The following is a 14757-nucleotide window of genomic DNA, read 5'->3' on the forward strand; positions in this document are numbered from 1 at the left end:
TTTCTCTGTCTCTGTTGAGCTCATTACAGTTCTGCTGAGCTAGGGAAGCGCTGGGAGGGAGGGGGCCGGTGAATACAACTGGAGTCGTGTGTGCACACGCTGGGAGTTGAAGGTTTCTTCCGGTGAGGAGGAAAACCGCAAAACAACTCTCATAGAGGTTCTCCCTAGCCAGAGAACTAAGGGTGGGGGGCAGTCGTTTCCCCAGGATCCTTCCACCCAGGCTGCTCCGCACCTCTTCCGTACGCTAGTGTCTTTACTGAGAATAAATGCCCCCAAGAGAGGTCGTATCTGGATCCCAGCCCCGGGCCCACAAATAGACTCTAGTTCAGTCACCCCTTTGGCTCAGCCAAGGTATTTTTGGCATTGAAAGTGGGCCTTACTTTGGCAATCTTTCAGCAATAGCATGCCTTGCTCAGGGATAGAGGATACTGTCAGTGTCAAACATGGGAATGGAGAGTGTGTGTGTGTGTTTGTGCATGTGTGCGTATGTCTGTGCCCTGCGGCAGATGCATGTCGAATGGTGAGCACCTAATAATAATAACTGTGGTATTTGTTAAGCACGTACTATTTGCCAGGCATTGTACTAAGTGCCGGGGATGGATGGCGAAGCAGCGTGGCTCAGTGGAAAGAGCACGGGCTTTGGAGTCAGGGCTCATGAGTTCGAATCCCAGCTCTGCCACTTGTCGGCTGTGTGACTGTGGGCAAGTCACTTAACTTCTCTGTGCCTCAGTTCCCTCATCTGTAAAATGGGGATTAAGTCTGTGAGCCCCACGTGGGACAACCTGATTCCCCTATGTCTACCCCAGCGCTTAGAACAGTGCTCGGCACATAGTAAGCGCTTAACAAATACCAACATTATTATTATTATTATTATCCGAGCAAATCAGATTGGACATAGGCCCTGTCCTGTGTGGGGCTCACAGTCTTAATCCTCATTTTACAGATGAAGTAATTGAGATAGAGAGAAGCATAGTGAGTCGCCCAAGGCCACTCAGCAGAGAAGTGGCAGAGCCAGGATTTAGAATTAATGACCTTCTGACTCCCAGTCCCGTGTTCTGTCCACTAGGCCATGCTGCTTCCCCAACCTGGAGAAGGTTGTGCACAGGCACATAATAATAATGTTGGTATTTGTTAAGCGCTTACTATGTGCAGAGCACTGTTCTAAGCGCTGGGGTAGACACACGGTAATCAGGTCAGTGGAAAGAGCACGGGCTTTGGAGTCAGGGCTCATGAGTTCGAATCCCAGCTCTGCCACTTGGCTGTGTGACTGTGGGCAAGTCACTTAACTTCTCTGTGCCTCAGTTCCCTCATCTGTAAAATGGGGATGAAGACTGTGAGCCCCACGTGGGACAACCTGATTCCCCTATGTCTACCCCAGCGCTTAGAACAGTGCTCGGCACATAGTAAGCGCTTAACAAATACCAACATTATTATTATTAGGTTGTCCCACGTGGGGCTCACGGTCTTCATCCCCATTTTACAGATGAGGGAACTGAGGCCCAGAGAGGTTAAGTGACTTGCCCACAGTCACACAGCTGACAAGTGGCAGAGCTGGGATTCGAACTCATGACCTCTGACTCCAAAGCCTGAGCTCTTTTCACTGAGCCACGCTGCTTCTCATGTGCTTCTCATGTGCTTCTCATGTGCTTGGTATGTATGAGGGAGTGGTGTACAGGCATGTTTGGTCAGTCAGTCGATGGCAGTTCAGAACCCCGTATTAAACAAACGTTCTGGAGAGTTCCAGAGAAGCAAAACTCAGGTTCCGTACTCTCCAAGGGCGTATAATCTAATAGGTGGTTATAGGGTACCGTACGTATGATTGTTCTGCCCTAGATGGAAGCTCCCGGGGCTGGAAGTAAGCCAGAACCCAAAGGGACTCAGCTCCGGGATAAGAAAAAGAACCGGAACACGTAGGAGGGAATGTGTTGGCTTTGGGCCAGGCTGGGGAGGGGCTGCCCCACCGGGCCCTGCCGCTCCCCTCCAAACCCTGCCAGTCAGTCAGTCAATAGTATTTATTGAGCGCTTACTGTAAACAGAACACTATACTAAGCACTTGGGAGAGTACAATATAACAATATAGTAGACCCATTCCCTGCCCACAGTGATTTTACAGTCTAGTGGGGGAAATAGATTTTTATATAAATAAGTAAATTGCACATATGGATGTAAGTGCTGGGCTGGCAGAGGGGCCTGAATCAAAGGAGCAAGTCAGGATGATGTAGAAAGGAGTTGGAGGAGAGGAAGAGAGGGCTTAGGGAAGGCCCCTTGTAGGAGCTGTGCCTTCAGGAAAGCTCTGAAGCAGGGGAGAGTAACCGTCTGTTGGGTAAAAGGAGGGACGGTGTTCCAGGCCAGAGGCAGGATGTGGGAGAGGTTAGCGGTGAGACGGGAGAGATCGAGGTACAGTGAGAACGGTAGCATTCGAGGAGCAAAGTGTGTTGTAGTAGGAAAGTAGGGAGGTGAGGAAGGAGGGGGCAAGGTGATTGAGTGCTTTGAAGTCAATGGTGAGGAGTTTTTCTTTGAAACTGCTCACCTGCCCTCTGTGGTGTCATTGGTTCTCAGACACTGAAGCTCCATACACTGCAGCTCCATCTCTTCCATCTTTTTTCTCCCCACTACCCTGCTCTGGCCACCAACCAGCTCTTCTCTAAGATGGTAATTTTCTTACTTCCAGCTCTGGTAGCCCGCGAACAAAACCAGTCTCTTCCCTCTCAGTTGAAACTACCGTACCTCTCCCGCATGCAGCTCCCAGAAGCGGCTCCTGTCCCACTCCCCTGGACCAATGAAAAAAGTTTCCCTTTCCCCAGACAGCCAGCAGCAGGACTCTTGAACCAGACAAAGGGAACGGGAGTGGGCTGGGATGAGAAATCGTACGAGTCAAAAAGAAAGGAGAAGCATAGGAGTCTCAGTAGCCGAACGTGCTTCTCATCATGTCACTTCAGTTCTCTGTGCCTCTGTTGCTTCACCAGTAAAATGGAGATTAAGACCTTTAGTCCCATGAGGGACTTGGATTGTGTTCAACCTGATTATCTTGAATTTACCCCAGTGCTTAATATAATGCCGGGCACATAGTAAGCACTTGACAAATGCCATTAAAAAAAAGAAGAGGCTGAGAAAGTGGGAGCCATTCATGAAGATGTCACCCGCTTTCCTCCTTTCTTATCTGCCTGCAAATCTCCCTTTCCTGTGGACTTTCAACAGTAACCAGCCAGTTAAGGTTCCAGATCAACCGAGAATAAGTGTGGCCTAGAGGAAAGAGTACAGGCCCGGGAGCCCGGGGACCTGGCTTCTAATCCTGGCTCTGCCACTCATCTGCTGTGTGACCTTGGGCAAGTTCCTTCACTTCTCTGGGCCTCGGTGACCTCGTCTGTAAAATGGGGATTAGGAATGTGAGCCCCATGTGGAACACGGACTGTGTCCGACTTTGTATCTACCCCACTGCTTAGTACAGTGCCTGGCACACAGTGAGTGTTCAATAAATACCATAAAAACGGTGTTCACAGCTTTCCAAGGGGCTGGCATTTGCCTAGGTACTGGCCTGTGGGAGAGGAGTGGGCTGGTATGCTTCTGGGTTCTGGGGAGTGGATAGTGGAGATTTGTGTCGTTGAGCTGCCAAGGCCCACAGTGGCCAGCGTATGGTTATGGGGAAGATGGATGAAGACGCGGAGGCCCCTCGTTCCCCTCCTCCGTGTTCAAACGACCCCAGAGAAGGAGATTCCACAGCAGCATGGCCTATTGGAAAGAACACGGTCCTGGGAGTCAGACCACAGAAGACAGAGGCTAGTGGACAGAGGCAGTCAGTGGCCAGCTCTGCCTCTTTCCTGTTATGTGACCTCGGCCAAGTCACTTAACTTCTCTGTGCCTCAGGTTCCTCATCTTCATAATGGGGATTCAATACCTGTTCTCCCTCCTAGTTAAACTGTGAGGCCCATGTGAGACCTGATTATCTTGTATCTACCCAAAAATCTTAATTGAGTGTATAGTACCTAGTAAGCGCTTAACAAACACCACGATTATTTTTATTCTCCTCGGGTCTCTTCCCAGCCCCTCTCAACCCTTTGAATGAGGAAGTCTTTTTTCCCAAGGGACCTAAATTCCTCCTACTGAAATTTAAAAGGTCCTGTTGGCCTTTCTTCAGTGGATGGTAGTTGCTCACTGTCACTCATCTTAAATCCCTCCATTTTCTGGAAGACTCTGATTAAAATCCCTTCCCCAGGAGCTGCTTAATAGTAAAATTCCACGTAACAGAAATCCCACAACATGCCTCTAGGGCTCTGGGGTCTGCAGAGGGGGTTCTAGGATCTCCCCTCTCTTCTTCCCGCCTGACACTTCAGGACAGAAAGCTCCTCCCACTCTCCCCCCCCCCCACCCTCACCCCTTGTTCCCAGACAAGAGGGTCGGAGGAATTCACCTTCCCAACCTTAAGGACAGAGGGTTCCCATCCTACATCTACCATGTGGCTGCTGCGTGACCTTGGGCAAGTCAGTTAGCTTCCCCGTGCCTCAGTTTCCTCCTGTGTAAAATGGGAATTCAATACCTGTTTTCCACCCTACTTAGACTGTGAGCCCCAGGGAGAATAGGAACTGTGTCCAACCTGCTTATCTTGCACGTATCCCTGTACTTAGTACAGTGTTTGGCACCTAATAAGCCTTAAAAAATACCACAGTTATCACTATTATTATTGCTATTATTACTATTAGTATCAGTGAAAAGGTGTGGTAATTGGTTTATAGATGATCTGGGTGATATAGGAAGGAAGCATAGGGCCAAACAATTGCAAGTCTTGTGTTTTTTCTCTTCTTGTTTACTTTGAATTGTTCAATATAACCTGTTCTTATCATTCTTGATTTTGAATTTCCCTTTGTACCCTCCTCCCCCAATTAAATTGTGATCCTCTAGTGGATCCAGGAACATGCTTTAAGTAATAATATGCATTCTCCCTAGCTCTCAGTATAGTGCTTTGCACAATGTAAGTGCTTAATACATCTTATTATTGATCGATAACAGTTTTCTATTGGCTTGGCCAAGTCCATAGAGGAATTGCCAGGAAAATCTCTTTATAATAAAACTGAAGGAACCAAATTAAATTAAACTACACAGTCGGTTGCTGGGAGCAATGGGAAACTTGGTTATATAGTGCTTTTCACTCTAAAAGGATTCATTCTAAATAGATCTACCACAGTACACCTTTAAAATTCCTCCATTCAAAGAAATCCTATATAAAAGAGTAGCCCTGCGGTTGGTCCAGTGTGGCAAGAGCAGTGATCCAGGAATTAGGAGATCTGGACTCTAGTCCTGGGTCTATCTTTTGGGCCGTGCCAGCAGTTTCTGACTGAAGGAAGGATCAACTAGGGCATTCTGAGAGGTTGGGTAGGCAGCAGCAGCAGCAGTGGCTAGTGGTAAAAGCCTAGTAGTTTAAACCCGGGGCTAGAAGTCAGAAGACCTGGGTTCTAATGCTGGCTCCACCGACCTGTCTGCTGGGTGACCAAGGGCAAGTCGCTATACTTCTCTGTGCCTCAGTTCCCTCATCTGTAAAATGGGGGTTAAGAGTGTAAGCCCCATCTAGGACATGGACTTACCTGATTTGCTCATAGCCACCCCAGTGCGTAGCGCAGTGCCTGGCACATAGTAAGCGCTTAACAAATACTACAGTTATAATTATTATTATTATTACCAATGCAACTCATAAAATTGCACTCCTTCTTGGAGCCATCTGGAAAGCCCTAACCGTGCTTCCACATCTCCCCCCATCCCCTCCTGTTTCAGGTTGTGAGAGAAGCAAAGACATAGGCCATGACTCCTAAGAAAAGCAATCTTCTGAATATGCAGGAATTAACATTTTCCTGAACAGAGGCGGAAGAGGAGCTTTCAATGACAGGCAGAAGCGACCATAGAGGTGGCCACTAACAAGCGGCTTATGAGCCCCTCTCCTCTTCATTGATGGCAGGCCACTGACTATGCTGCAATAGGGTTGGGGCCAATGACCTTTAGGGCCAAACTCTGTCTGCCTCTGTCCAAAAGTTGAACTTCTGTGACCCTGACCAGTTCCACCACCAATGACTTCTCGCCACTCTTAGCCCTAAAAGGGCCAGTCTGGTCTTGAGAACTATATGTCTGTCAGTCTCAGAATGAATCTCCGGAGGAAAATTGTAGAGGAGCGATCTTCTCTGGTTGAAAGAATTTTCCAAGGTCGCGTTGCCAAGCCACCTGCTTCCAGACAAGAGCAGGCTGCCCCTCACCCATTCCAGACGAATCCCCATATCGCCCATTCTTAAAAATTCAAGAAGAGATTTAAATACAATCATCTTTTGTCTGTGCCAGTGTTTCACAACTCTTTCTTATTTCAGTCAATCACTGGTATTTATTGAGTGCTTTCTGCATGCAGAGCTCTGTTCTAATCCCAGTTCCACCACTTGCTTGCTGTGTGACCTTGGGCAAGTCACTTCACTTCTCTGAACCTCATTTTCCTCATCTGCAAAATGGAGCTTCAATGACTGTTCTTCCTCCTACTTTGACTGTGAGCCCCATGTGGTACCTGATTATCTTATATCTACCCCAGCTGTATAGTACAGTGCTTAACTCACAGCAAGCGCTTTACAAATACCATTATTATTATTAGGGAGCTTATAGTCTTTAGAGGGAGGTGGGCATTAAAATACATTATAGAGAGAGGAAATTGTAAAGTATAGGAATATTTTCAGGAGTGCTGTGGAGCTTTATTATAAACTTCATCCCGATGGCTAACCTAAATCTCTTTTGTTTATTTTTAAATTTGTTTTGTGACATTTATTAAGCACTTACTACATGGCAAGTACTGTTCTAAGTATTGGGGTTGGTACATGTTAATCATAATAATAATAACAATGATATTTGTAAAGCACTATGTGCCAAGCACTGTTCTAAGCACTGGACAGATACAAGGTAATCAGGTGTTGGTATTTGTTGGTATTTAAGTGCTTACTATGTGCAGAGCACTGTTCTAAGCACTGGGGTAGATACAGTGTAATCAGGTTGTCCCACGTGAGGCTCACAGTTAATCCCCATTTTACAGATGAGATAACTGAGGCACAGAGAAGTGAAGTGATTTGCCCACAGTCACACAGTTGCCAAGTGGCAGATCTGGGATTCGAACCCATGACCTCTGACTCCCAAGCCCGGGCTCTTTCCACTGAGCTACGCTGCTTCTCTGCTTCTCTCCCACGTGGGACTCAGTCTTTATTTTTCAGATGAGGTAACTGAGGCACAAAGAAGTTAAGTGTCTTGCCCAAGGTCACACAGCAGACAAGTGGCAGAGGGGGGATTAGAGCCCACGTCCTCTGACTCCCAAGCCTGTGCTCTTTCCACTAAGCCACACTGCCTCTGTCCTACATGGGATTCCCTGGCTAAGTAGGAGGGATTTAAGCACTGTTTTACAGATGAAGAAACTGAAGCATAAAGAGGGTAAGTGATTTACCCAAGGTCACATAGCCTTTGTGTGCCATTTAAATCCACGTCTTCCCATTCTGCTTCTGTGGAGATGGAGAAAAGGTCTGGGTGTGAGTCAAGGGTGTGAAAGTAGGTGAACCGGGGCTAGGGACTCCGTCTTCCTCTTAACCCGTAACACACTAAATGCAACCCTGAATGCACTCCTGATCTTTACCAAGCCACTGAGGACTTCACTTAGCGATGGCTTAAAAATGGATGAAGACGCAGCGGTATCTGAGGCTCTGTGGTCTCAGAGAGAGTCTATTCTGTGACCTCAGACTGCAGCAGTCTGAGGTCTGCAGCAGCTCCCCCTACCACCTATCTCACAATTCATCAGTCAATTCTTTTTAGTTACTGAGTGCTCGCCCTGTGAAGAGCGTGTACTGAGCTTTTGGGAGAGTACAATACAATAGAGTTGGTAGACGTGTTTCCTGCCCACAATGAGCTTACAGTCTCGAAGGGGAGATAGGTATTATTATGAATTACAGATATGTATATAAGTGCTGTGGGGCTGAGAGTGGGGTGGATAAAAGGTACGTATCCTAGCACAAAGGTTATGCAGAAGGGAGAGGGATAGGCCTCTTACACATGCCTTTGGGCACAGGATTCTGGACCACAGAGTACGGGTGACTCAGCTCAGACCTTCGCCATTACTGTAGAAACGACTCAAGTGCATGTCCCGTCGGTGGTAAGACATATCTTCCCCCTGTCAGCCATTGGTGTCTGAGCAATGTTTATTCTGAAGGGCGAGGGGCCAGGAAAGGCACACTATTGAATTTTCATGGACTCAATGTGCAAGCGAGCAAGAAATTCCCAGCGTGACCCGCACACTCATGGATTCAATCTCCCAGTCAGCGGTGTTGTCTTCGAACCGAGGGGTACCGCTGCACAGTCATGTCTCCGGAATGATAAACGTAAAGAATCCTCCTGCAACCTCAGCGGGGTCGGGAGAAGATTTCTGCCGAAACACTCAGGGCATTTGAATGATGAAAGGTGCCCGTGTGACTATCGAAACTCAAGGGGCAAGAGTGACACAGAGCAGATGCACACAGGAGGGTCTGGACCCTTCACTGCAGTCAGGTGGGGCCTGATGTTAGACCCTGGAGTTATGAGGATGTCTCAGAGGAGAAGCAGGGTGATGTTGAAGGGAAGTCCTGGCTTCTCCCTTTCCCGAATGTAGACACCTGATGGAAATTCAACCCACACCATCATGGAAAACCCTAGGTACAAAACTCTCAAGGATGACCTTAACTGAACCTGCAGACTGCAAAAAAACCCCCCACAATACCCTTTGCTGTATGTGGCCTACTGGAAAGAGCAGCGTGGCATAGTGGATAGAGCATGGGCCTGGGAGTCAGAGGGTTACGGGTTCCAATCCTGTATTCACCGCTTGTCTGCTGTGTGACCTTGGGCAAGTCTCTTCACTTCTCTGTGCCTCAGTTACCCTATCTGTAAAATGGGGATTGAGATTGTGAGCTCCATGTGGGACATTGACTGTGTCCAACCCGATTTGCTTGTATCCACCCCAGGGCTTAATACAGTGCCTGGCACAAAGTAAGTGCTTAACAAATACCATAATAATAATAATAATAGTAGGGGCCTTGGAGTCAGAGCACCAAGCTATTAATCTCACTGCTCCACTAGCTTGCTTTGTGACCTTGGACAAGTCACTTGACTTTGTGCTGACTCAGTTTCCTCATTTGTAAAATGGGGATTCAATACCTGTTCTCGCCACTACTTAGTCTGTGAGCCCTATGTGGGACTGAGAGTGTTTCCGACCAGATTACCGTGTATTTACCCCAGCACTGAATGCAATGATTGGAGCATAATAATAATAATTAATACTATTGTCACCATTATTAGCATTGTGATCATCCCCATTAGTCTGTATTGAAAGAATTCCAAGGTGAAGGAGCAAGGAGGGCCAGAGACACTTATTCACTTCCTTTATTATTTTACTTGCTTGCTGTTCTAATCTTTGGGCTTCTAAAAAGACAAGTACTTTGAGAATCGGGGTATTAATATTATAAAAATGAACTGATTGTTCCCATTGAAAAATGTAATGTCTCGACTTCGCCCTGTAGGGGCTGGGTACAAAAGGGGGTGGGGTGAGAGTTCGGGTTGTCAGCTGGGGTCTCCCAGGACCAGTGGGGCAGAAGACAGGGTCAGCAGCTACTTGGCCTGTGCTGTGGAGGACAGTTAAACGTTTTGAGCCAGGACTTGCAGCAGGTTGAATCCCACGTTACCTGAAGAGGGAAGAATAATTAAAGAGGAGGCATTTAAGACCCCAGTAATCCTAATAAACACTGGGCTAAACCCTGGGACGGGCACAAGGCAATCAGATTATAAACCGATTATGAGTAGGGAATGTGCCTGTTGTATTGTTATATTGTCCTCACCAAGCACTTGGTAGTGTTCTGCTCACAGTAAATGCTCAAAATATATGACTGACTTATTTATATTAATGTCTGTCACCCCTCTAAGACTGTGAGCTCATCGTGGGCAGGAATATGTCTGCTGTTATACTGTACTCGCCCAAACAGTGCTTAGCACATGGTAAGCGCTCAATAAATAGAATTAAATGATTGAATACACAGTCTCTGTCCTACGTGGAGCTCACAGTTTAGGTGGGGGAGAGAGAAATGGTATTTAGTCCTTATTTTACAGATGGGGGAACTGAAGCACTAAGGAGTTAAGTCACTTGCTCAAGGTGGCAAGGAGTGGATCCGGGATTCCTGCATTCAGCTCCTTTGCAGCTCCAGGGAGACCGGAGACTTGTAACTAATTCCCACCTGTGCATTGTTTCCCTACCGCTGCTGGCATGGGGTGGGAGGAGGGAACAAAATTTCTCCCTAAAACGACTCCCCTCCATTCCCTCAGGCTTGCCCCTTTCCCCTCCTTAGATGAATCCCCCTGCCAGGCGAGGTGTTTGCCACCTTTCTGAGCCGTGCAATCCCTTTCCTGCCTTCCTGGTCCTGCAGCCTGAGACTCACCCCCATGGTCCGAGGGCCTGGGAGCAAATTTTTCCTTCCCTCCTACCCCTCACCTCCCACCATCTGCGGACCCTAATTATGGCCTAGAGGATAGAGCGCGGACCTGGGAGTCAGAAGATCATGGGTTTTAATCCCGACTCCGCCACTTGCCTGTAATGTGACCTTAGGCAAATCACAACTTCTCTGTGCCTCATTTCCCTCATCTTTAAACTGGGGATTAAGACTGTGAGCCCTTTGAGAGACAGGGACTGTGTCCATCCCGATTACCTTGGATCTACCCCAGTGCTTAGAACAGCGCCTGGCACATTGGAAGGGCTTAACAAATACTCTAATAATAATAATAATTTCCTCTCTAGCAGCCATTTGCGGCCCAAGGGAGCCCGGGCACCCATTTTGCCTGCCGACCGCTCCACGGACACAAACAAGGGCTCTCTGCAGTTCACCAAAGGCATGACCCGGTCCGTTCAGCGCTCCGAATCCGGAGCTAATCATTCATCTGCCTCCACGTCGACCCTGGCTAGACTGCAGACTGAAATAATAATAATAATGGTATTTGTTAAGTGCTTACTATGTGCCAAGCCCTACCGGGGTAGATACAAGGTAATCAAGTTGTCCCACGGGAGGCTCAGTCTCAATCCCCATTCTACAGATGAGGGAATTGAGGTCCAGAGATTTGCGCAAGGTCACGCAGCAGACAAGTGACACATCTGGGTTAGAACCCGTGACCTTCCGACTCCCAGTCTCATTCTCTATCCACCATGCCATGCTGCTTCTTATAATAATAATAATTTTGGTATTTGTTAAGTGCTTACTATGTGACGAGAACTGTTCTAATCACTGGGGTAGATACAATCTAATCAGGTTGGCCCATGTGAGGCTCATAGGCTTAATAATAATAGTAATAATGTGGGTATTTGTTAAGCGCTATGTGCCGAGCACCGTTCTAAGCACTGGGGTAGATACAGGGAAATCAGGTTGTCCCACGTGTGGCTCACAGTCTTAATCCCCCTTTTACAGACGAGGTAACTGAGGCACCGAGAAGTTAAGTGGCTTGCCCCAGGTCACCCAGCAGACAAGGGGTGGAGTCGTGATTAGAACCCACATCCTCTGACTCCCAAGCCCATGCTCTTGCCACTAAGCCACGCTGCTTCTCTAATTATGCCAATAATAATGGCTCCAATCACGGGCTACCTAAGGTGGCCACCGAGAAACAGCAACTTCTCGAGCCCCTGTTAAGGGACAGAGAGAAGGGAGTGTGATTTGAATGGGGCTCTACCCCTCCGAAAGGGCCCGAAACAGGAATGTCTCCCTCCGGTCTTTATCCATTAAAACAGTGCTTCTTTGCTCATTCTTTCGACCCCTTCCTCACTCACCCTCCTTGCTCCCCCCTCTCCCCCACACTCCCATTATCAATTGTGTCTCTTTTCAGAGTTTGGCAAACACTGCTACTTTCTCCTGCTGAGTTTTCAGTGGAGCTGAAATTAATGTCACTCTGGTTTTTTTCCCCCTTAATCCTTTTTTTTTTTTTCTGAAACGCATTTTCATTAAGCATAATCACGAGAGAACAGAACGTCTTAGCATTCACATTGGGAGGGGTATTTTTTCTTAAGTTTACTGAAAAACAACACACATGACATGGATGGAATTGGAGGACCACAGGGCGGGAAGGGAAACAGGAGTCGGAAAGACCTGGGTTCTAATACCGGCTCTGCTCTGTGGCCTTGGCCAAGTCACCTAACTTCTCTGTGCTTCAGTTCCCTCACCTGCAAAATGAGGATTAAAGTTGTAAGCACCATGTGGGACATGAACTGTGTCTAAACTGATTAGCTTGTATCTACCCCAACGCTTAGTGCAGTGCCTGGCACAAAGAAACTGCTTAACATAGCTGTAATTTATTTATTTACGTTTTAATGTCTGTTTCCCCCCTCTAGACTGTGTGCTGACAGTGGGCAGGGAATGCTTCTACCAACTCTGTTGTACTTGCCCAAGCACTTAGTGCAGCACACAGTTAGCACTCAATAAATATGAATGATTGATTAAATCCTGTTTAAAAAAAGGAAAAAAGGAATGGGATAGCCACTTCTCGAGGTGAATGAACTGTGCTGTTTCCTCTCCTGGAGCTTCAAGATATCATCTCCACTTGCCCCCACCTGGGCTGGTTCAGGGTCTGGGCACTCCTGGACAGCAAATATCCTGGTTCCGGAGTCACTATCCCAACTGGGTGGGTATCATTTTTTAGAAACCATGGTCCTCAGTCACCAGATCTGCTCACCTCACTCCAGGAACTCTGATTTCTTGTCTAGACAAAGGAGCATTAAAGCCCTGGGGTAATCCACCTGTAATAAGAATCAGTTGGAGCATTACAGACTCCTGCCTCTGATGTGGAACTCCCTCCCTCCTCATATGAGACAATTACTCTCCCCCTCTTCAAAGCCTTATTGAAGGCACTTCTCCACCAAGAAGCCTTCCCCGACTAAGCCCTCCTCTCCTCCTCTCCCACTCCCTTCTGCGTCGCTCTGACTAGCTCCCTTCGTTCACTGTACTAAGTGATTGGGAGAGTACAATAAAACAGAGTTGGCAGGCATGTTTCCTTCCCATCTTGAGTTAAAGGAGAGATTAATCAAAACATGAATTAAGCATCCTTCTAGACTGAAAGCTACTTGTGGGCAGGGAGTGTGGCTATCAACTCTGTTGCACTGTTTTCTCCTATGGGCTTAGTATGGTACTCTGCACACAGTAAGTGCTCAATAAATACCACTGACTGACGGCTTAAGCATCTATTATTTACTCAGCACTGGGTTTAGATATAAGGTTATGAGGCTGGACCAATTCCACCAATTTCAGCCAATTCGCTATCTCACCTAGTCCCATTTAAAGATGAGGAAACTGAGTCCCAGAGAGGTTTCCTAAAGACACACAGTAAGTCAGCGGCAGAGCTGGGAATCACACCCAAGTTTTCTGTCTCCCAGTCCTGTGCTCCTTCCACTAGGCCACATTATCTCCCTCATTCCGGGTCCAGTTTTCATTCCTTCATTCATTCAATCATATTTATTGAGTGCTTACTGTGTGCAGTGCACTGTACTAAACAATTGGGAGAGTACAATGCAGCAATAAGCTAGAACTCCGGTTCCATTGGGCTCATATGAGAAATATGATTCTCCATTTAAGGGGTTCTGCTGGGCTTTACTTTCTGAGGCTGCAGGATTGGGCAGGAATGGGGGCCGGGATATTTGGCTCAAAGCGCACAGCTCCTAGCAGCGGGTGGTGGCTCCTGACCACCCTCTTCCATGCCTAATCATGTGCATAATAGATAATAATAATTAATTATGGTACTTGTTAAATGCTTACTATTTGACAAGCACTGTTCTAACTGCTGGGCTAGATATAAGCTAATCAGATTGGACAGATATAAGCTAATCAGATTGGACACAGCCCCTGACCCACATGGAGCTCATAGGCTTGAGGGGCTATCAAAAGGTCATGCAGTCCAACCCCTCACCTCTGGGCAGGACTGAACTCAATCTTTTTCCTTAAAATTGACAGACGGAGCTCCAAAGACTTCTGGCAAGATGTGTACATCCCAACCCCATTTTACAGATGAAGTAAGAGAGGCATAGAGAAGTTAAGTGACTTCCCCAAGGTCACACAGCAGACGCGTGGCAGAGCTGGGCATGTTACGGAAGGAGTCAGATGAAGGGAATCAGAAGAATTGGGCTTTGCTCTTCAGCATTCGTACCAGCTTTAGTGGTTGGAGACACTTGGGGACTCTGAAACTCGGCACTTAATGTGACCTCTGCACATGAGATTTTTTTTAATGGTATTTATTAAGTGCTTACTATGTGCCAGGCATTGTACTAAGCCCTAAAGTAGATAGAAGATAAATAGGTTGAACATGGTCCCTGTCCTATGTAAGGTTCACAACCTTAATACCCATTTTACAGATGAGGTAAATGAGGCACAGTGAAGTTAAGTGACTTACCCAAGCTCATACAACAGACAAGTGGTGAAGCAGAGATTAGAATCCAGGTCCTCGGATTCTCAGGCCCATGCTCTGTCCACTAGTTCACGCTACTCCTCTAACACTTGCTGATTCTACACATTCTTCATGCGGTTTTACATTTCCTGGTCCTTTTGGGAAGGAAGATATACAATGATAATAATAATGTGGGTATTTGTTAAGGGCTTACTATGTGCTGAGCACTGTACAAAGCACTGGGGTAGATCCAAGATCACCAAACTGGACAGTCCATGGGAGACAAGACTGTAAGCTCATTGTGGGCAGGGAATGTCTGTCTACTGTTAT

This window comes from Ornithorhynchus anatinus, chromosome 7 (genome assembly GCF_004115215.2).
Source record: "Ornithorhynchus anatinus isolate Pmale09 chromosome 7, mOrnAna1.pri.v4, whole genome shotgun sequence".
Classification (NCBI taxonomy): Eukaryota; Metazoa; Chordata; class Mammalia; order Monotremata; family Ornithorhynchidae; genus Ornithorhynchus; species Ornithorhynchus anatinus.